The following is a 24891-nucleotide window of genomic DNA, read 5'->3' on the forward strand; positions in this document are numbered from 1 at the left end:
GAAAGTATTAGGAATATTTTTATAAACACTATCCCTTAAATGTCTACGAGCTATTGTTTTACTGTAAGAGCAACGGAATCGGAGTTAGAAGCTTCAAGTGCCCATCTGTATCTCTCTGAGATAGTGAGTTTCATTGATTGTAAAAAAGGGGGTAGTGATTCTATGTAAGCCAGTTGTGAGAATCGAATACAATAATGTGGGCAAAATTTATTTTTAATCTACACATACTGTTCTGTTAAGTCATGAGTTAGCATCACCTATACTCAAGTTTTTTGTAAAACAGAATATACATATATATGTATGTATTTGTACATACATATATACACACATGATTTTTTACACTTTGCTTGTTTACTTATTTATTTATTAATAGCTTTTTATTGTGTTTTTTCCATTACCACTTATCCCCCTTATACCCCTTCCCTCCTGCAATCATTCCATGATTGATCCCTCCACTCCCCTCCCCTCCTCCACCCCCGCAGAACTGTCAGCCTGCTCTCCATCTACGAGTCTGCTTATTTTGCTTGTTAGTTCAGTTTTTCACTAGACTCCACATATTAATGAAATCATATGGTACTTGTCTTTCTCTGACTGGCTCATTTCACTTAGTATAATGCTCTCCAGGTTCATGTACGCTGTTGCAAAGGGTGAGATTTCCTTCTTTTTTATAGCCAAGTAGTATTCCATCATGTAGCTGTACCATAGTTGTTTTATCCACCCATCTTCCGATGGACACTTGGGCTGTTTCCAAATCTGGGCTATTGTAGAAAATGCTGCAGTGAACAAAGGGCTGCATATATCCTTTCAAATTAGTATTTCAGGTTTCTCTGGATAAATCCCCAGAAGTGGTATCACTGGGTCATAAGGCAATTCCATTTTTAACTTTTTGAGGTAACTGCAAACTGCTTTTTATAATTGCTGCACCAATCTGCATTCCCACCCATAGTGCAGAAGGGTTCCTCCCTTTCTACACTCTCACCAGCACTTGCTTTTTGTTGATTTATTGATGATAGACATTCTGACAGGTGTGAGATGCTATCTCATTGTGGCTTTTATTTACATTTATCTGATGATTAGTGATGTTGAGTATCTTTTCATATGTTTATTGGCCATCTGTATGTCCTATTTGAAGAAGTATCTACTCTGATCCTTTGCCCATTTTTAAAATGGGTTATTTATGTGTTTGATTTTGAGTCTTATAAGTTCTTTATACATTTTGGATATTAACCCTTTATCAGATATATTGACAAATATGTTCTCCTATTCTGTGGGTTGTTTTTTCCATTTTGTTGATGTTTTCCTCTGCTGTGCAAGTACTTTTTAGTTTGATGTAGTCCCATTTGTTTACTTTTTTGTTTCTCTTGCCTGAGGAGATATATCAAAAAAATATTGCTATGAGCAATGTCCAAGATTTTATTGCCTGTGTTTTCTTTTAGGATTTTTATGGTTTTAAGTTAATATTTAAGTCTTTAGTCTATTTGAATTTATCCTTGTCTGTGGCAGAAGAAGGTTCTCTAGTTTCATTTTTCTGCATGTATTTGTCCAATTTTCCCAACACCAATTATTCTTTATTCTTAAAAGAATAAACTATCTTTAGCCCATTGTATGTTTTTTGCTTCCTCTGTCAAATATTAATAGACTATAATGGCATGAGCTTATTTCTGGGCTCTCTCTTCTGTTCCATTGATCTGTGTGTCTGTTTTTATGCCAGTACCATGGTATTTTAATTACGATAGCCTTGTGAGTATAGTTTGATATTAGGTAGCATGATTCCTCCAACTTTGTTCTTCTTTCTCAAGATTGCTATTGCTATTCAACGTCTTTAGTGGTTCCATATAAATTTTGGGGCCATTTGTTCTAGTTCTGTGAACTATATCATTGGTATCCTACTAGGAATTGTTTTGAATCTATAAATTGCTTTGGGTAGTATGGACATTTTAATGATGTTAATTCTTCCTATCCATGAAAATAGTATATGCTTACATTTATTTGTATCTTCTTCAATTTCTTTCTTCAGTGTCTTATAATTTTGTGAACGTAGGTCTTTTACTTTCTTGATTAAATTTATGACTAGGTATTTTATTCTTTTGTAAACAATTGCGAGTGGGATTTGTTCTCTTAATTTCTTTTTCTGATAGTTCATTATTGGCATATAAAAATGCCACTAATTTCTGGATATTAATTTTGTATCCTGATACTTTACTAAATTCATTTATCTATTCTACTAGTTTCTTGGTGGATCTTTAGGGTTCTCTATCTGCAAATAATGAGGTATTACTTCTTCCTTTTCAATTTGGATTCTTTTTATTTCTTCTTATTGTCTGATTGCAGCGGCTAGGAATTCCAGTACTATGTTGAATAAGAAAGGTCAAGTAGACATCCCTGTCTTGTTCCTATTCTTAGGGGAACACTGGTAGTTGTTGCCCATTGAGTATGATGCTAACAGTGAGTTCGTTATATATGGCCTTTGTTATGTTTAGGTGTGTTTTCTCTATTCTCACTTTACTGAGAGTTTTTGTCATAAATGGGTGCTGGATTTTATCAAATGTTTTTTCTGCATCTATTAATATGATTATGTAGTTTTTATCTTTCATTTTATTTATGTGGTCTGTCACATTTATTGATTTGTGAATATTATACCAACCTTGCATTCACAGAATAAGTCCTACTTGATCATCGTGTATGATGTTTTGATGCATTGTATAAGGTTTGCTAATATTTTGCTGAGGATTTAACATCTGTGTTCATCAGGGATATTGAACTACGATTTTCTTTCTTTGAAATGTTTTTAACTGGTTTTAGAATTAAGATAGTGCTGCCATCATAAAATGACCTTGGGCATCTTCCCTTCTCTTGAATTTTCTGGAATAGTTTAAGAAAGAAGGGTGAATTGGAGGTTTTGCAAACCTCCCAAAGTGATTTAAAAGAAAGAAAGAAAGAAGGAAGAGTGTAAGTTCTCAGAATGCTTGGTAAAATTCACCTGTGAAGTCATCTGGTCCAGAGCTTTTGTTTTTTGGGAGTTTTTTGATTACTGCTTCAATTTCACTAGGTGCAATCTGTCTATTCAAATTCTCTGATTCTTCTTAATTTAGTTTTGGAAGATTGTCTGTTTCTATGAATCTATCTATTTCATCCATGTTGTTCAATTTGTTGGCATATAGTTGTTCATAATATTTTCTTACAATCCTTTGTATTTCTTTTATGTCAATTGTTACTTCTCTTTTTAAAAAATAATTTTATTTATTTATTTTTAGAGAGAGGGGAAGGAAGGAAGATGGAGGGAGACAGAGGGAGAAAAACATTGATCAATTGCCTCTTGCAGGTATGCCCCAAACTAGGGACCTGGCCTGCAACCCAGGCATGTATCCCAATTGGGAGTTGAACCAGTGATCCTTTGGGTCACAGGCCAGCACTCAATCCACTGAGCTACACCAGCCAGGGGTTTTTATTTCTGATTTTATTTATTTGGGTACATTCTCTCTCTTACTTATTCATTTAATGAGTCTAGTTAAACATTTGTAAATTTTGTTCATCTTTTTAAAGAAAAATCTCTTGGATTCACTGATCTTTTGTGCAGTTTTTTAGACTCTATTTCACTTATTTATTTCTGCTCCGATGTTTATTATTTTCTTCCTTCTTCTGACTTTGGGCTTTGTTTGTTGTTCTTTTTCAAGTTCCTTTAAGTGTAAAGTTAGATTGTTTATTTGAACTCTGTCTTGTTTTTTAAGATAGGCCTGATGCTCTGAATTTCCCTCTTAGGACTATTTTCCCTGTGTCCCACAGATTTTGGGTTGCTGTGTTCTCATTTTCAGTTGTTTCAAGGCATCTTTTGATTTCTTCTTTAATCTCATTGTTAACCCATTCATTATTTAATGACATGTTATTTAGCTTCTAAGTCTTTGCATATTTTTCAGTTTTGTTCTTGTGATTGATTTCTAGTTTCATAGCATTATCATCAGAGAAGATGCTTGATATGATTTCAATATTCTTACATCTATTGAGACTTGTTTTGTGTCCTAACATGTGGACTATCATAGAAAACACTTCATGTGCACTTGAAAAGAATATGTATACTGCTGCTTTGGGATGAAATGCTCTGAAGATATCAATGAAATCTATTTGCTCTAGTGTGTCATTTAAGGCCACTGTCTTCTTGTTGATTTTCTGTTTGGAAGATCTATCCATTGATGTCATGGCATGTTAAAATTTCCTACTATGACTATATTTCTCTGTGTCTCCCTTATGATCATCAAGATTTGCTTTACATATTGAGGTGCTCCTATGTTGGGTGCATAAATACAGGGTTTTAACTTGTTGCTGGATTATTCCCTTTATTATTATGTAGTGTCTTTCTTTGTCTCTTACTATAGCCTATTTTGTTGGATATAAATATTGCTACCTGATCTTTTTTCCCTTCCCATTTGCATAAAATATCTTTTTCTATCCTTTTGCTTTTAGTCTGTGTGAATCTTTTGTTCTGAGGTGGATCTCTTGAAGACAGAATATATATGGATCTTGTTTTCGTATACAGTCAGCCACCAGCCACCCTGTGTCTTTTGATTGGAGCATTTAAGCCATTTACATTTACAGGGATTATTGATAGATACATATTTATTGCCATTTTACTTTTTAAAGTACTTTCCTCCTCCTGCTCTTCTTCTTCCTCCTCCTTCTCCTTCTTCTTGCAAGCCTTTAACATTTGCTGCAATACTGGCTTGGCGGTAACACACTCCTTTGTTTGTTTTTTTCTTCCCTGTAAAGCTCTTTATTTGTCCTTCAATTTCAAATGATAGCCTTCTTGGGTAAAAGTTGCCTTGGCTGTTGGACCTTGTTTTTCATCACTTTGAATATTTCATGCCAATCCCTTCTTCCCTGAAGTGTTTCTGTTGAGAAAGCAGATTACAGTAGTATGAGAGTTCCTTTCTAGGTAACTAACTGCTGTTTTGGCTTTTAGGATTCTCTCCTGTCCTTAAGCTTTGCCACTTTAATTATGATGTGTCTTGGTGTGGGCCTTTTTGGTCCATCTGGTTTAGGAGTCTCTGAGCTTCCTGGATTTGTGTATCTTTTTCTTTCACCAGGTTGGGGAAGTTTTCTATCATGTTTTCTTCAAATAGGTGCTTGATTCTTTGCTCTGTTCTGCTCCTTCTAGTATCCCTATGATGCAGATATTGTTACATTTTATGTTATACCAAATGTTCCTTAAACTATCCTCGTTTTTTAAAATTCTTTTTTTTTGGTACTCTGATAGGGTGTTTTTTCCTATCTCATCTTCAAATCACTGATTTGATCCTTTGTTTCATCTAACCTACTGCTTATTCCTTCCAATGTATTATTTATTTCAGGCATTGCATTCTTTGTTTCTGACCGATCCTTTTTTGTGTGATTTCTATGTCTTTTTTCATGCTGTTGAGCATCTTTATAGTCATTACTCTACACTCTATACCTGATAAATTGCTTGTCTCCATTTCATTTGCTTCTTCTTCTGAAGAATTATCTTGTTCATTCATTTAGGGCCTGTTTGTCTTTCCATTTTCTGCTGTCTCTTTGTGTTTGTTTCTATGTATTAGGTAGATTTGCAAAGACACTGTTGCAAACTTATGTCAGATGCTGCCTGTGACTGGCCCTGGGAAACCTGTTTAGAGATATCGGCAATCCAGAGCTTGTAGCTCCCTCTGCTAGGTCTGGGCACATTCTGGGAGGACCAGCCTGCTCACTGAGGTTGCCTTTTACTAGCACCAGGCCCAGGTGCAAGTCAGTTAAAATCTCAAAGTACTCAGAGATTTGCCACCACCTGTAGGCTATCTGTTAGGTTTTATCACTAAAAGAGCCTCTGGCTATACCCCTCAGCAGGGCTTAAGCATCACAGGGTGGAGTGAAAGGAATTCCTGTGGGTGGGGCTATTGCTTCCCCCATGGCTGAGTGGAGTGCTCTGCCTGAGAAAGATGGCCTTGCAGTATGGGGAGTGACTGAGCACAGTGGTCCTGGCAGCTGACCCTTCAGCTTTCTTCCAGAGCCACAACCCCAGACTTTTCTCTGCAGATGTGTGGTCTGTTCTGCCCTCCCTCTACCAGAGCCCAGGGTAAGTGGCAGCAAATGAAAGTTTTCTGCATTGGCCTAGGTAGAGGTTGTTTGTGTCTCCAGCCATCATTTACTGGTGGACAGACAACCCACTGCTTTTCACGGCCAGATGTTAGGTGGACGCCTTTCCCAATTCTGGTCCTCTATGCTGGGGAGCCCAGCTTGTGATTTATGCCCCACAGTCTTTAGGTGGAATGCTCTGGACCCTGGAATATCCCTCTGGAACTTCAGCTGTCACTTGTGGATGCCCAGCCAGCCCTCTTATGCCTCTCCACTTTCTACCAGTCTCCATGTGGTGATGTGTTTTTTTCCTGTAAGTCCTTGGTTATAAGGCTTCTTTCCAGCTGGTCATCAGTTGATTATTCAGGGTGATATTTACATAATATAGTTGTAATTCCAATTTGGTCCTGGGAGGAGGTTAATGAAGCTTCTACTTACTCTGCTGCCATCTTGGGTCTCCAGTCTTGTTCGACTCTTTAACATAGATCTCTACCATCTGTGTAATGTTCCCCAGTGTGATAATAGTGATTTCCTTGTTTCTGAAAGAGAGGAGTATTTTGTTTTGTAAGGTTAGGTCTCAGTGACCTGCTCATTGTATATTAATGCAATTAAATTTATAATTTTCTATCAAAATTCAACCTGTTCTCAAAAAAAAAAAAGTCACAGGAAATAAACTGGATCCTATTGTGTACAGGAATTATTCCAATCCAGAAAAATCAGTGGTTGAATGACCTAAGCACATATTACCTGAACGAACCAATAGGTTTTATCAAAACCTTTCGGTCTTCTGAGAGAAGGTGGGAGTTAGCACTGATTTTTGATCCAGGAATGAAGAACTGCTCCTCTACCCACCCCCAGAGACATTTTCTGTTTTTACTTAAAGTATATAGAAAGTGCTCACCAGCTGGGGGGGTGGGGGGGCGGCACACACCCCATTCTGTTCAGGACAGTTCTGGCATGTCCTTTTGTCTTGGTGGAATTAATAAAGAAAGCACCTTCTTCATTCTCTAAACTATTCCTGTCTGGAGGTAAATTGTGTGTTCGTCCCAACCCCAGGGCAGATTGACTAACTGACAGGAGAAGATCAAGATCAGCATTTCAAGTGCAGCATTCATCCTGCATTCCTGTGTTTTACCTGGAAGCACAATTCAGCCACAGAGATAAAGATTCAGGTTTCCTAATACAGGACCAAAAAATCCCTCTTCTCTCTCTAGTTCTGTTCTCCTCTCTCTTAACCTTCCCCATTTTCTTCTTCAAAAAATTAATGCAGTGATCAGGTCTGGCAGCCCAGTGGAGCCATCAAGATTAAGGAGAGGGAGAGGCTATTGTGATAGAAGCAGAGAGACCCTGCAGGTCACCAGATTTCAGTGTTATTTTCTTAGTATGTGTGATTTTACCTTTAACTGGGTGAGGAGGTTTATAACATTTATCTGCAGAATTAACATTTGCCCTATTTCATCAGTAACTTGAGTAGACTTAATCTGAGATTCAAAACTGGGATTAATATTATTACAGTTACAGGTTTATTCTGTTTGTCCTTTGGCCTCTCCATTTCAGAACACCTAGAGATCATGGGAAAACAAGGCCTTCAACATGTCATAAAATAAACACCTGCTGACCCCTTGGGAGTCTCTCTAGAAATAAATGCACACTTATAGACATTCTTTGAGGAGGAATTCTAGGATGCCTTTGGCAGGAGCTCTGCTCAGGCAGAGCTGGGCGCTTGAAATCCTCTCCTCCAGACAGAAGGTGCTACAGAAACACTCCAATTAGCATTAGCAGAAGCCGTCAGGGCAGGGGGCCTGCTGTGAGCTGCAAAAAGCCCTCTAAAGCTATGGGCAATTGCTCCCAGGTATTTACTTAACACTCTTGAGCTAAGAAAGGAAAGTTTATGGAGTAGGATCCTGCTAAGCCAACAAATGCCTAAGGGAATGGAGGAAATTAATTAAGGAGGAAAATCAGAATCCTGCTGGGATTTCATTTCCTAATGTGCTCTAGACAATCGTAGGCTGGTTTACCTGACTTTGCTGCTGTGGTCTTGTGCTTCTGTTCTGGGGGCAAATCCCCACTAAATATCAGCCCCCCAGTGTTTGAGAATGCTCACCAGGACAGCTAGTATAATGGGGCCTCTCACCTGAAACCAGGGACTGCAGATCAACAGGTAAAACACCAGGACTGAGAATGAAGAAATGGACCCTGCGAGCTCACTTACATGTAGACTTGAAGAACTCAACTCACAGAGCAGAGAGTAGAGTGGTAGTTGCCAGGAGCAGGAGGACTGGGAAATGAGGGAAAGTTGGTCACAGGATGCAAATTTTCTGTCTGGAGATGAAGAGTCACCTGAAGTTCTGGGATCCAATGGACAGCATGTTGACCACAGTTAATAGCATGCTATTGTACAGGTGAAATTTGCTCGGAGAGTACAGTTTGGGTTCTTACCCCACACACAAAATGAATGGTTAATTAACTACATGAGGTGAAGGATGTGTTAATTAGCTTAATTGTGGTGACTGTTTTACAATGCAAATCATTGTTTGCAATGTAAATCAAATCACCACATTGTGGTTTGTGCTCTTCACAGAGGAAGCATTCGGACAGTCTTTGGACCTGGGTCTGCGGACATGCGCTGTGCTAAGGGTGGGGGAAGGCAGGGCTCAGGTGTGCGTTCAGGCTGTAGGACTGACTCAGACTTCTAGTGCAGGCCTCCAGTGAGTAAGTGACTATCCTCTAGCTCTGCCTAGAAGGCATCCCAAGTCATCACTTTATCAACAAAGTAAAATCAGGCTCACAGGAGCTGAGAGGTCTCCTGAGTTGAACAGCCAATACCTTCCCAACTTCTTTGGAAAATGTCTTTTAAGAGAAAGAGCTTAACATTCTGAAATTTGAGAGTTTCACGTGGTTGAGGTCTCATTTTAGTATGGCTGAGTGGCGCCTTACAGCAGATTTGTCTTTGCTTATTTTGATAGTGCAGCAAAGTGAACATTTGCTGGGACAATAGTTACCAAGGAAGGGGAGTAGTTACATCCTGGGCTAGGGATACAGACAGACTCAGATCCTGGGATTCGCTTTGCTGCTTTCAGACCTTTTCCCATCAGCAAAGGAGAACGATAAGCAATTAGGGATTACATGAGATTTCAGCCCGTGTCTTTACATAGTAAGCCCATATTGAATGAAACCAAATGGTTTATGAATGGATTTGTTTGGGGAAAATGAATCACTGCTGCTCATTACTGATGCTGGACACTGGGGTCTGGATTTCCCTGTTCTACCTTCTCAAGGCGGTTGTCACTTGGTCAATCATTGACAGACTGCGGCTCTGCCTGACAACGTTCTCATCCGCAAGCTGTTGTGTTACAGACATAAGTCTCATTAAGCCTCCTAGAGCTGGTTATGAGACCTGAGGTGGGAAGGTATAGATAGGTTTTCCGAGTATAGGTTACACAAATTCCATCATCATAGTAAAAATAGTACCTAACATTTTTCGAATATTGCTGTGTGCTAAAAAGATTGTCCTAATGTTTTAAGTGTATTTTCTCATTCAGTCTAACAGTGACCCTGTGAACCGTCATTATTAAATGTATGACCTTCATTAAGAAAATTAGGTAGGCAGAAATGATCAGGGAATGATTTCAAATTGCAAAACTATAAGCCTTTTTTTTTAAAAAATTGGCTTTAGAGAGAGAGAGAGAAGGAGGGAGAGAGATGGACTTGTTGTTCCTCTTATTGGTGCATTCATTGGCTGCTTCTTGTATGTGCCCTGACCAGGGATCAAACCCGCAGCCTTGGCATATCGGGATGCTGCGCTAACCAATCAAGCAAGCCTTCCACCCTGATGTGGTGGTTCTCCCCCGGCAGTTTAATTGACAGATATTAATTGTTTCTATTTAAGGGCTACAGTGTGATGATTTGACATATGCATACATTATGAAATGGTTGCCACAATCAAGCTAATTAACACATCCATCGCCTTTACTTTGTTTTAATTTTTTTCATGTGGTAGAACAGTTAAGATCTGGTTTCAGCAAATGGCAGCTATAGAATATGGAAGTTTGTACCCTTAGACGAACATCTCCTCGTTTCCCATAACGGTGCAGTGAACCATCTCTCAAGGTACTGAGTTCTTTTTTTAGACACAGTCTCAGAAACGAGACTGCTGGACCGTATGACCATTCCAGTCTTGTTTCAGGGACTCCATACTAATATTTTCCAAAATGACTGAATCCATTTACATTCCCACTGACCCTCTACAAGGGTTCCCTTTTCTTCCACATTGTCATTGACACCTGTCTCTAGTCCTTTCGATAATATCTATTGTGACAGGCGGCAGGTGATATCTCATTGTGGTTTTGGTTTCCATGTCCCCGATGATTCATGATGCTGTGCAGTGATTCAAAATACCGTTTGACAGACAAAAATTCTATATATCAATACAGATTTTTACACACTCATTTTCTGCGAGGCAAAGTGCATGAACGGATTTGTGGTTTCCAATAGTTCTTCCAAGTCCAGTTCATCCCATTTTTCCTAATTTTTATTGTTATTTAATAACAGTTGTCTCACCATTTTCCCCCTTGCCCTCCCCGCCCCCGCCCCCAAGCCAATCCCCAGCCTGCTGTCCCCGCCCATGAGTCCTCTACTCATTTCTCAATTTGCCCCCCACCCCACCAGTCACTGTCAGTTTGTTCTTTATTTCCACGTCTGTGACTCTGTTTTGCTCATTTCACTCTGGTGGTCAGAAAGGGAAAGGGAAAAGTTTGGGAGCAAACCCTGGGAAAGCAGATGAAAACCTAAATGGCTTCCCTTTCTCGGGGCTTTCAGTGTGGTGCTGCCTGAGCAATTTATCTGTACACCTTATTCTTTTATTCCATTGCTCCTGAATTATACGTACAATTCAGTTAACATCGAGTATGCACACAGAGCTGTGCAAACATCACCTCTAATTTCAGAACGTTGTTTCCCCCTAAGGAACCTGTGCCCATTGAACAGTCATTCCTCAGCAGCCCCCCTGCCCCAGTCCACCACTAATTTGCTTTTTGTCTCTATGGATTAATCTATTCTAAATACTTCATATAAATGGAGTCATACAATATGTGATCTTTGGTGTCTGGCTTCTTAGCACAGTGTTTTCAAGTTGTAGTATGGATCAGTATTCCATTCCTTTTTATGGCTAAATAATATACCTTTGTATGGACATACTACAGTTAATTTGTTCACCCATCAATCAGTTAATGGACATTTGGGTTGCTTCCACTTTTTAGCTATTATGATTAGTGTTGCTATAAATCTTCATGTACAAATTTTTGTTTGAATACCTGTTTTCAATTATTTTGCATGTATGTGTAGGAATGGAATCACTGGGTCATATATCCCATGTTTTAACTTATTGAAAAATCACCAAAGTGTTTTTCACTGTTTCTGAACCATTTTACATCCCCATTATCAGTGTGTGGATCTCTCTATATCCTTGCCGGATACTTGTTATGTCCTACATATTTTTATTATGGTTATTCTAGTGGGTGTCAAGTGGCACCTCACTGCAGTCTGGGTTTGCATTTACCTAAGACCAGTGACATCAAGCATGGGTAATAATTCTGTTGGATGCTGGACATTGTGATATCTGCTTTGTTGAGCATCCGGACTTTTATTTTTTTGGCTTTTTTATTAGTATTGGATTTTATTCTGGAAAGCAATGGATTTACTTCTAGATCTTCTTGATCCTTCCAAGGAATTTTTAAAGCTTTATCAGAGCCCGTTTAAGATGGCCTTTACTCCAGGATAGCCCCGCTTCCTCAGGTCTGCCTTCTGCAGATCCTCAGGAAGGACCTGAGTGTTCACTGGGGTTTCTTCACTTCGGTTAAGAAATGTTCAACTTACAGCTTGACATAAGTTTTCTTTCCCTAGTAGATGTTCTTGTATATGCCCCCCCCATATCCACAGCGTATTATTTATTCAAACATGAAAAGTGATCTTTGTCCAGATTTATGGAGCAATTTATCTGTGCACCTTATTTTTTTCTGGTACTCCACACAAATTCTAGCCACTCTGACCTCCCTGAACTCTGCTGTCTGCGTCCTTGGTGAATTAAGACTCTGTGCTTTGCTTGAATTCTTTCGCATCTCAATGTCTGGTAAATGCCTTCATGCAGAAAGCTGGGGCAGTCACTGGACTCAACTCATTTATTTCCCTTCTTTCACATGTCAGAATCCTGTGCTGACCACTGTACGGTGTCTAGAAATAGGTGTTTTATAAATTTTATCCAGTTTTCTGGTTGTTTGTGGTCAAAAGTTTAGTTTGAGACCAGTTATTTTATTATGTCCAGATTAGAAATATAAACATTGTTTTTAGGTACTATCTCATAAGAAAGAACGCTTCTTTCTCAAAGTTTCAGTTCATCTGCAAACCTACAAATGGCTTTCATTGGTCAGTCAGGTAGTAAATTGGCTTATTTCTCAACTGATCTCTTTGGTTATCAGATTATGCTCATTGTAGATGAATCACCATGGCAAGGTGGATTGTAAATAGTTCCTGCTTTGCTCAGTCCAATTAAGACTCACCCTTGAGCCCTGACTCTGTGGATTGAGGGCTGGCCTGAGAACCAAAGGGTCATCGGTTCAATTCCCAGTCAGGGCGTGTGCCTGGCTTGTGGGCCAGGTTCCCAGTAGGTGGTGTGTGAAAGGTAACTACACATTAATGTTTCTCTCCCTCCCTTCCCCTCTCTCTAAAAATAAACAAAATCTTAAAAAAAAAAGATTCATCCTTGAAACTGAAAGGATTCAGATGATCTAATGTATTTGAACTCCATGGGGCATGGGTAGATTTATGGATTAAAAGTACAGATAATGTTAGGATGACAGAAAGGGGGATAGAATTCTAAGGTAAGTGACTAACAAGTATTCACTACTTTTATTTTGTCCATAATAAGTGGAAGGACAGAGAGGTGAGGCAACCTGCCCCGAAGCTCAGGCGTCATCAGTGATGAGTTAGGACTTAAGCCCTGGCCCTTTTGACTTCAAAGGCAATAAGGATGATGGAGCAGTATATCATTTAAAGGACTTTATAAATATTAAAATACTTTTGCATACCTTCTCTTGTTTTCATTCTTCTTACGGTTCAATGGGGTAAGCAAGGCAGATATTGGCCCCATTTTACAGATGAGGAAATGGTAGCGCAGGGAAATAAAGTGGTTCCAGAACACATGGCTTGTGTGGAACTGGCACTAGAACCCCAACCCCCATGCTCTTTCCATGGGACGCCATCGTTCCAGATGTTAGCCCAGTGGTTTGTTTATTCCCTTTCTCTTACCTGTTAAAGAGAACCGATTTCAGAACTTTGTCGTGAACCATTTGGTTTTCATTTCTTAATTTTACAGCTGAGCTCCTTTCCCTGGGAGTCAAAAACCACATAAGGAAGATAAAACACTCTGTTTGTTTTATTCCTCTTCTTGGTGAGAGATCTTGGCTCATGGGATAAGTTAGCTTTGTTTGGCAACTTGATGTAATCAGAAATTGAGTACTTGAATCATTTAAATCTCTTTATCTTTTGAATCTTTCACGCAGAATTAAAGATGGTCATAGGTCAGGGAGTATAGGCGAGAAGGTTGCATTACATGCTTTTTCTAATAGTAAAAGCAGAAAACAAAACAAAAGAAGTTCAGAAGACAGTATCTTGGAAAGAACGTGGGCTTTGGAGCCTGAGAGAGGAGAATTAAATCTCACTTCCGCTACTTAGTCACTTAACTATTTTAAGCCTCAATCTTTACAGGTATAAAAGAGGGATAATAATAAATATTTGAAAGGGTAATTCTGAGAATTAAATGAAATAATCATGTAGTTGATGATCCTAGGAGCTATTATTACAACATTATTACTTTAAGACTGTGGAGAATTCTGGCGCTCAAGAGCAATGCTATAACTTTTCTCTCTTTGTGAGATCCTTTCTCCAAGGCTCATTAAAATGTATCAGGAAGAGAATCATGGTCCAAAGTCTTACAAAAATGTTGATAAGGCTGAGAGGGTTGATTTTTCTTAGCCTGGAAATCATAGTAGCTTTGAACCCTTCCTTGTGTGTAGAAGATGTTCTACGCTTCAATCTCAACATTTACAAAGTAAAGGTGGAGATAATAAATGTATATGCTTACAGAATTAGTTTAAAAAATCTCTGTAAAAGACTCAGTGACTAAACAGCTAGTAAGAACTCAAAAAGTGCTGTTTTATATTGCTCAAGTTGAAGATGAACCCGGAGTGAGGTGCAGAATGGAGATGGCGTCTCGGTGTTCTGTGAACTCTGCATTGAACTCCTCATGTGTAGGGTTTCACAACCACAGTAGGCCGCTTATTGGCTTCCCTTTTTTGGTTAATTTTTTCAATCTCTCAAGAGCTGGACTATCTCTGTCTCTGGAAACTGGACCTCAGGGAAACCACTGAAGTCATAATAGATAAATGCTATGCTGGGCAGATTGGTTTGGGACGGAAGCTGTGAACCCCCAACAAGAGAGTGAGCAAAGTTGCTCAGTTAGAAAATGCTGCTGGCAGCAGAGGCTGAGAGGCATGGAGTGAAGGCCAGAAGGAATGTGGGGAAATGGTATTCAGTGCAACAGTGGGGAGCAAAGGTTTGCAGAAACTGTGAGGTCTACCATGGGTTTTAAGGGAGGAATAACAGCATATTTCTACATCTGATAATGGCAAAAAAGGTAAAGGAGTTCTGATAGTACAGGGGTGGGCAAAAGCAGGTTTACAGCTGTAATACAAATAAATAATTCAACATTTAGCAAGTAACTATACAAGAAAAAACTCTGCTTCCCATACTCACAACTGTAAACCTACGTTTGCCCACCCCTGACCATCCAGCTAGTAGGGATGCCAAGCAGGAAACAGAGGAGGCACAGAGTCCCCCACCCAGACAGCCCAGAGGGAACCTCCAATCGCCAAGCGGCTCTTAGAGACCAGTTGTCATATATATGTCACTTCGCTTCATTCTCATGCAACTCTGTGGGGTGGGTCCTATTACCAAATCCATGTTGAACAGGTGTACAATTACTTTCCCAAGGTCATATCACTAGTCAAGTTAGAACTAGCTGTCTTATGTAATTCAGTTTCTCATAGTTCCCTTGCCTTCTGAAACCTGTGCATTAATTTCAGTGGAGATAGTAACAAATTTATATAATCACAACTTAAGATACATGTATTATTACCAAATACCATGTCACCAAGAGACTAGTACAGCTGACCAAGAGAAATGAGGGAAATTATTGATCATGTAGGAATTATAGGCACTGTAAATGCCAACTTTGAAGCAATCTGGAATGTTTGGTTGTTTAAATGAGGACTACTTGCATTAAAATAGTTTTTAATATAAAGTTTACCCTTCTGCTCCCCCCACTCCCCAACATGAGAGTAATCCCTCTATATCTGGAATCCTAGGAATCTAGGCTTAAGGAGTTTTTCCAAGAACTCTTAAGGAAACCATATGGTTCAGGAGGCACTTCTCAGAATTTTCCACCAAACCCCAAGGAGTTCCTGCTGGTCACATATGGTGGCCTCTATGAGCTCAGCTTCTTCCCTCCATTTTAATCAAGAGCAGGCCAAGGGTATTTACCCATTTTGAAAATCCATCCATATATTCGGCTTGCTTTGGAATCAACTCCAGCCTCACTAAATTCCTCCCAATGCAAGAGATCTGTTCCGACACATTCAGGTTCCCCGCCTCCATGTGCTCGAGGAAGTTGGGGGCAGAAAAATCTCTTACCCCTAAAACTTTTTTCCCAAACAGGCTCCTTCTCTAAATAACTGCTGGTATGGCAAGATGACCTCAGATTTGACCTGAAACCAGCAGGCCACCTCCCAAGAACAGGATTCAGCCCTCTAAGTGATCACCCTCTGAAGAGAGGCCTCACAGATCCTTCTGAAGATCTCTGGGGATCTGGGAGGTAGGCATCTTAAATCTGATCTCCAAAATTCTTACTGATGAGGCATCTTTACTCTCCCAGAAGCCATGGGCACTATCGGCTCTCATTTGAAAACTACCCTGCCCCTACAACCAAATTCATATTTTCTATTTTCATAGTACCTTGGATCAGTTTCTTCAACCACTCTCTAATTAAACTAGATGTTTTCCATGTCTCTCTGTAAATGCTTTAGCCAATGGGTAACTAACTGCTTTCCTCATGATTTCCCTCAGACATGGGTTCCCCAGACACACCATTTATTTCAGGAAGGACAACACTTGGCTCAGTTACCCCTTTCTACCAGTCATTTCCAAATAGGGCTTTCCTGTTATTTATAGCACCGGGAAGTCTCTGCAATTATTCTCACTTCTTCCTTCTTCTTTGCACAAGGTTATTAGTTATCACAGTATCTCAGGGTGTGAGTGCGAGGGGAAGCACCGGGTAAAAAGAACACTGACGTTCCCTTTTAGTGGAATATTATTGGTCACACATTCTTCAATGACTTTTCCCCTGATCCCCAATTCATCTGGAGCTGGAAGATTTCCAGTGAAATAAGTTACCCCACCAAAGTTTCTTACCAGTATGATTTTAATGTGTCCTGATTTTCCACTTGAACTTTGAGCAAAGAATTGCTTTTATTATTTTCCTATGGTCTGCAACTGAGGAACTAGAGTTGGGGGTGAGAATGTTGATACCTAATTCCCTGCAGCAAAGGAGCTCTTGTGGAAGCATGTTGAGGCCCTATTTAGGACTACATCGTGTGTGATTTAGCAATTTTCGTTCTAGTAAACAGGAAGCCCCTAGAATAAGATGAGCTCTAAAAATTCAATGAGAATCTCGTATTGAGATTATATATGTGCATAGTGCTGAGGTAGTTTCTTTTCATCAGTGACTAGTCCCTGTGGGCAGGGTTTGGACTGTGATTTTTACTGAGCAAGAAGAGGAAGTGAGTAAGACAAAAAGCTGATGAGGAGAGAGAAACAGTGACAGGTTCCAAATGTCCTTTGTTTTTCTTTCCTTTTCTCAGCTCAGAGTGGGAGGGCGATAATAATGATAATTTTCAAAGTCTACAAGTGTGATTATCTTAGGACACTAGAGATGGAATCTTTAAAAATAGGTAAAAATTACCTGACGTAGACATCTTTGGGGAATTTCATTTCCTGGGAAGCACAGACATAATTATAAGATTTCTTTACCATCCTACCTAAAGAATTTTTTAATTACCTCCTCTTGTACCCACCAATTCCTTTAACCCACTATCTGATAAGTAAACTTAAAAGTAAATTCATTCAAATAAAAAAAATAGCATAGCAGCATAGCTGAAGTCAATTTTGAGAAAGTTACCTTTCTCACACATTCTATGGGGTTAGGAATATAAAATTGTGGAGAAATAGACTAAAGTGAGCAGGGAAAAAAAGGTCACGACCTCTGGGATTTGCTACCTAAAAACAGGGAAGTCATCTGCTGTGTTGTCTCAGAGTCTGGCTCCCCTTCCCAGGCCAAGTGTGTGGCTAAACTGACTTCTTGCTGAAAGGCTGCTTGAGAGGGTTGCTGCAGTTCCGGAGCTCGGTTACTAACCAAAGCATTGTTAGTGCAGAGTTCTCAGCAGTTCTGTGTGTGTGTGTGTGTGTGTGTGTGTGTGTGTGTGTGTGTGTGTGTGTGTACATTCCTTTGTTATGGTAGGACCACCACAAATACCTTATTTTGACCATGTGGTTTTTAGGAACTCAAGTTCTCTGCTATTCCTATAAAAGGTTGACTTCATTGTGGGCAGAGTTGGATTTTTGCAGACTTGATTTCCTTTAAGAAAATGCTGATTTTTCTAAATACGACTTAGACAACGTTTGGTATTAAAAATTATTTGTTATTCCTGTGAAGCAGCGGGTGTGTGTGTTTTCATGGTTATCCGCAGGCTATAGATACATGGTGTAATATTATATATTTTATACATGTATATAATTTGTTTAATGAAAGTCCGTTGTCAGCTAGGCCAGTGAGGGGTCAGGGAATTGCTGTGCTTATTTTAACTTTTTCTCAAAAGACCTCCAACGAAGGGTGAAATTTCAAGAGCTCTTAGCAAGGTATAACCAAAGACACTGAAATACAGAACAGGCAGACAGGGACCAGAGGGGAGAGGGAAGGGAATTTCAGGGGAGAAGGGGAAGGATTGACAGGAACAAGTATAAAGGACACATGGACAGAAACCACCAGGGGCGGAAATGGAGGGAGGTGGGGAGCACTGGGGAGGTGGGCTGGGATGGGAGTAAAAGACAGAAAACTGTACTTGAACAATAATTAAATTTAAAAAAATTAAAAAAGAAGAAAAAAAGGGTTAGAGCTTAGCCAATGGTATTGCAAAATAGGGCATAACCTGGTAGATGTCAAAGACAGGAATGTGGGGACATTGAAATAAAAGGGTAGCAAGAAATTTAACCTGAAAGACATGAACATGCTATCAGAGAGAGTATCATGGAGAGAATTAAAAGTGGGGAATTCAGCAGATAATGTTAGATCCTATGTGTGCAGTGAGTTGTGTTGTTTGCATAAATAAATAGGTCTGAGCTTGGAATCTATGGTAGAATCTGTATTTTAAAGTGAGAAGGGACTTTAGAAGTAACTAAAGGTGCTGAGTGCCAAGCACAATGCTTTCCTGCTTGTACTTCCAGGGAGGCAAGAGTTCTGAAGCTGGTTAGACACAAGTCTCAGAAACTGGCTCTGCCACTTCTTCACTCTGTGACCCCAGGCAAATTAACTAACCTTTCTGAACTCTAGTTTTCTCTTGTATAACACGGGGTGGGGGGGAAGTTTTCCTTTGCAAGATTTTTGTGTGAATAAAAATGAAAAGTTCTCTGAAGTGCATGGAATATTTTAGCTACTCTGTGAATGTTGATTTTCTGCTATCTCTTTAATAGTTTAGGACACTGAGGTTTAAAGATTAGGGGCTGTTTTTGATAAAGAGTTTTGGCCAAGTTTAGGCTCCTTTTTCTCTGGTCTGATTCCCCCACCCCCATTAGCAGTTGTCACCCCTCGAGTTTGAATGAACACCACTAGGCACCTGGACACATGAGTGGTGGTAGGTCACTAGGCAGTTTGTAGGGAGACAGTTACTCCTTTCTGTTTCCTAAAAAGCACACAAAAAATAGCACCATTATGAAGACAGTAAGGCAGAGGGCCAATCAATTGTCCCTGAAGGTACATAATTTAATCCAGTGGTTGAGTTAGAGGGAAATGAATTATGAGATATTATACAGTAGTTAATGGCAGGCACTCAGCAGACCTGAGTGGGGTAGTAGAAGCATTTATTGAGGAAAAAAGTGTTTCTTGATGGGTCACTTGGATGATAAAACTAAGCTTTTGGGTTACTGCAGATATAAGATGAAAGTTATGTTTCAGCTTTGAGATAATATTTCCTCTGTCATTTCCTGTCGTAATTATCTGGACATTTGCAAGACACAGGACTGAACTTTGAACTCGCTGGTTCAAACACAGGGAGCAGAAGCTCAAAAAAGTCTGTGAGATCAGTCTGCACTTTTACCTTAGTTCTCTGAGGTTGCAGTCCTGTCTTAGTCACTCTGGACAAATTTAAAAGGGCACTGGCCCAAGCTTCCTCTCTTTCCCCATTTGTTTTCTATGGTAAAATGTACAAGGGTGATTGTGTTTGTGCATAGTACAAGTCAAGAGTCCTGTGACTTGTGGTTTTCTGAATGTACTGGTTGCTTTTTCCAATGTGTGATATCCGCCCTGCTCCGAAGAATACAGCCTATGAGCAGATATGTAGATTTGTGGGTGTGTAGACATGAGACATAGTACCCCCTCTACTAGGGCTGTGGTCCTGGTGGGCAAACGGGAAACAGACACCCTGGGTGGTGTGTTCTCGGACGGTCACTGGAGAGACTGATGTCGCTTTATAGTCCATATTTCACAATAAGGTGCTAAGCCTCGTTCTCTATCCTCTCAGAACTGAACCATGTGCACAAGCCTAAAAAAGGAAAACTAAAAGCAGAACATGAAGAATATGTTCCATTATAAGCTTAGGAGGGAGGTGAAAAGTTTAAGCAAATGAAAAACAGAATCATTGTCAACGAGTGGATATCATGGTTCAACCTACAAATGTACCCCGCCATTAACCAACTGCCAACAGTCTTTTGTGGGGCAAAAGAAAATACTACATGATATAAGAGAGATATTTAACTCTTTTTCCTTAGCTTGATAAAATGCAGGCGTTCAATCTTTTACCAACTCTTATGTGCTATGGAGAAAGAGCTTTAATAGGGAGTGAAATAACAGACCCCTGCCACAGAGACATGAAGCTGGTATAATCAGAGGAGGAAAAAGACCATATTATTTAGGATAAACAAGAAGGGGAGAGCAATTTAATTGGTTCCTGATGTTCCACATAACACAGGCCAGAGCTCTTAAAACCTAGTGGCTTATTTTTATTTGTGAACAGATTTATTTATTTTTTTTTTTAAATGGGTTTTCCATCTGTGTTGGTGGAGTTCCAGTTAAGGAACTTCGGTCCTGGCTCCTTTGATCTGGTGCTCACCTTTCAAAGCCATAAAAAGGTCTTCTTTTTCCTTTATGTAAAAGTACTTCCAGCCAATATTTAATATGAAAGAGATGTTTATCAGACTTAGGATGGGCATATTGAAGCTATTCGGGGGCTTGGCGTTGCCTTTCCCTGTCTCCTTTTTTTTCATACGCACCCTCCCCCCACCAGCAGTCTCGGTGCCGTGACTGTATTTCCTGTTGCGAGTTTGTACAGCTGAAGGAGGTGTAGGTAGCAATTAATAAAGTTCTCTCTTATAAAGGAGAGAAGAAAAGAATGAAAGGGCGCTGCTGTGTAAGGATAGACGTGCTTTAATGCAGTGGGAAAACCTCTGACTGGCAGCGGGCTGTGATTACTTGAGAGAGCTGGCGATTTCAGAACTGTTTGCCAGATCTTGATGCTGAGCCCAGACTTGGAGGCGGTATTTGGAAGATAATTCTCAGTGGGGGCTGCTGTTCCTCCCGCCTTTCTGTTTCTAGTCAGGCTATCTGTCTGTAAATTATTTAAATTCAGGAATCAAATAGGTCTCTTGGTGAACTTTTGCAAATACAATGGAGTTTGTTATTTAAAAAACCAACCAATGATGATAAAATGGACCTTTCTTCACTTGAAAGAAGTTGTCTAATTCCTGGATGCAAAGCCTAGTCATCTGAGATGATGTGAGAGCAAGCTAACATTTTTTTCAGTTCATTTTTCACATTTTTAATATACACTGTGATACCAGTTTCTATTAAATAATTAATAATTAGCATTGTTTCTTGTGTAAGATAAGTATGGTGGTAACAATAGGACTTGTGTTTTTCTCTCAATATTTAAAGCAAAACACTCAGCAAGACAGACATGCCTCCACTTTAAGGAAAATGGATTTGTGATCAGCCTTAATGCGCAAAGCGAGATGCCATAGAATGAATATGTGCACATCAAAAATTCATTACTTGATCCCCAAAATACTACAAAATTCCTTTAAATTACAGACTCTGGAAATATACTTTAAAGATACTTTTATTAACCATAATCTAATTAATATACAACTTTTAAGTAATATCAATGACAATAAAAATATTACATTTCTAAACAGTTTTCTTTTGGCTTTGTGTTTTAATAAAACAATGGCCACAGGCTTTGCCTACCTTACCTGCTTCTGCAGACAACAGGTTTTGAAGAGATTTCTTCACATTCCACTACCACGAAATTCTAAAACCACATGGAGGAATTAAGCCATTTTTTTTACATAAGGGCCATAGGATGAATGCTTTCTTGAAAAATAATTAGTAAAATTGTAGTGAAGAATAAAAGAGGCAGGACCATGTCAGCTTTTAAATATCCCTTTATCTCACAGTTCCGATGATGGTAGAAAAATGCTTGAGGTATAGGTCAGCTGTTTCAATGTTTCTCCCCAAATCAAAGAGGGAGGGGACTTTATGGATCCCAGCTGTGCTTACTTTTGGGTTTCCTGGCTCTTTACTGTTCTGTAGTTTGTAGTCTACGTGTCCAAAGCTCAAGGGACATTTCAGTTCAGCAGCTTGCCCGACTTGGCTTTGCTTTGCTTTGCCTTTCAAGTGTCATAGTTGTAATGATCAGTTTACTGTCATGATGCACAGAAATGACAGGCCAAGCCAGGAACACACACACGCACACACACACACAGAAAGAGAGAGAGAGAGAAGAATGGAGAAGAGGAAGAAAGACTAGACACCAGAAAGTTAGCCCAGTGTATTTTATTCAGTTTCAAAGAAGCAAAAGTGGACAGGAGAAAGGAAGTAAGGAACTGAAGCATCAAGAATTGGGAAGACTGAAGGCCTCACCTATCTTTTACATCCTAAGTTTTATTGTGCATCATGATCACCTGGAAAGCTTGTAAGATGAAGAATTTCAAGACTTGCTGACAGTTTTGGATTTGTCCAGGGCCCAGGATTCTTCATTTTAACAAGAAACACATTGGCAGTCATAACAATGTTGAAGAGCAGTTCCTCCCAAGTATTGGGGCCTGTAGCAGTTGCCTGAAGATGGGCAAAATGCACATAATGCGGTCACATAAACAGAAGAAGAATGAGCGTTCCAGGGGGAACCAGCGGAACATAGTTGGAGAAGTGCATGGTGAACAACAACAGGGAGACTAATGAGATGTGGGAGAAAGAGGGTGAAAAAAGAAAGTGAGTAACTACAGAGATTCTTGTCAGCTTATAACATCGACACTTGCCTATTGAGTTGAAATCCAAGATAACTAAGTGCTGTTTATTAGCCAAAACTTGTGGCTGTATTCCTTGATCCCTTGGTCAGTCACATGTTTCAACATCCCTCTTTGAGATACTTATTGCACAATAGGGACATCATAAGAAAGTGTACCAGAAGTAAATGACTAATTGAACCCAGTGTCCTCATTCCCAGAAGTTCTACTGAGGCACCTACTTTTTATTCATGAGAAAGACGGAATTTTAAAGTAGCTGAAAGGAAATCAGATCCAGAGAGATGAGATCTAAAATTGCCAATAGAAAGATGGGAACCTGTTATTCTCAGCCTCAGAAAAGGAAACTTCAAAACTTTGAAGTTCAAGTGTGTGTTTGAGGAGTTTAGAGTTCAAAATGGTATCTGGTTAGCCACTGATAATTACAAAATTTCTATGTATGAGGGACTTGGAGGCAGCCATCAGTTTGGGAAAAAGCCTGAGGTTGGGTTTGCATTAGCCCTTTACGTAACTTTGAGAGCAGTTGTTCATCTGAAACAATAAGGGGTGATGGAGATTATTGGTGGTAGGGCGGGGATGCTTAAAGTGATCCCAGACCCTTTTCTGATGAGCCAACAATGAGGCTACTACCCCTGAAGCAAACTCACATAAGGTCCCACTAAAATATCTATAAAACCACAAAGAAAATGAAAACATGAGTCTTAACAGAGACTCACCAACAATTGCCCACATCCTGGAGGGGACTCAGCTGACTACAAAGACCTTGAAATAACTTCTGCATAACCTACTGCCTTAAATGAAGCAAGGTGGAAGGCTCTTTGTTTCAATAGCAGACACTCGCTGGTCTGCCTATCCATTCAGTGTCCTTGGGTCATCCATACGAAGGCACATGGGGACACCTGGTCCCCTTGCATGGCACACTCAGGTATGGGAAGCCATCACTCCAGCCACCTCCTTCTGCCAATGCTGCATTATAGCTGTCACATACTGTTGGACACCCATCATGGTGAGCAGGTATGCACAGGGCTACCCTTGACCGAGGGAAGCAGTCCACTCACTCCGGAGTCCTCAGTTTCCCTTATACCTTTTCTAGATGCTTTTTATTGATCAATATCCTAAGAGGAGGAAAGTGAGTTACTGGGATCTGAAGACCTCCTATCTATTCTTTTTCTCCAAACTCCACGAGAAAAACAAAGTTCCTTCCTGTGTGGCCAGGCCTTTGCTTACTGAATACTCTCTTCTTTACCCTTGTAGAGGAATTCGATGAGCACATTAGCAATTACTCATGATCACATTAGCAATTACTCGAAGTGAGAGCTCAAAGAATTTAGAACATTCTTTTCTCTCTGAGCAAAGCGATTTGACAGTCAGAAGCTAAACATTGATGGCCCTTTCTCTTGCATTCCTGGCGTTCATAGTTCTAATTACCCCTGACCATCATTGAAGTTAGAATACTCAAAAAGGGAAAGCACATGAAAATATTTTGAAAAATATTATTCATATTACACGAACATTTCCCCAGTTAATCATTTTGAGAGAGTTGCTAGTTTTGATTTACAGGCATTTTAAACTGGTATTGAATCTCCTTATTGAGTAAGGGGAGAAAACTGCCTTCTCCCGTCAGCCCTTCCTCATCCCCTTATCTGCTTTCCTCAGGCCTCTGTTCAGATGCCATCTTTACAAAAGGTCCTTCCTGACCATTCTGTCCAACATAAGTGCTCCCCTAAAGACTCTGCGTTCACTTTTCCCTACTCTTTGTAATACTTATTGCTATCTGAAGTACTATTTGCCGACTGGTTGATTTTCTGTCCCACTCTCCTCACCCCCAACATTGGAATGTTAACTCCTTGAAGGAGAGCTACAGGGTTTTTGTCAACTGTTGTATCCCTAAGGTCCAAAAAGGGGGTTTTCTGCACTTATTAAAATGTACTTTTTCTCTTTGAATGTCCTTTTGGGTTATTTTAAATACTGCCATGTGTTCTAGAATGTTGCTTTTAGAATATTTTCATCTAAATATATAAGTCAAATTGATTTGTATGTTTTTTACTGTATTAAAATCTCCTTGCATGTCTAATAATTTTTGGTTTGGATAATGAATGCAATATTGTTTGATATACAAAGGTTCATTACTATATC

Source organism: Artibeus jamaicensis, unplaced genomic scaffold (genome assembly GCF_021234435.1).
Source record: "Artibeus jamaicensis isolate MK-2021 breed Jamaican fruit bat unplaced genomic scaffold, CSHL_Jam_final scaffold_1964, whole genome shotgun sequence".
NCBI lineage: Eukaryota > Metazoa > Chordata > Mammalia > Chiroptera > Phyllostomidae > Artibeus > Artibeus jamaicensis.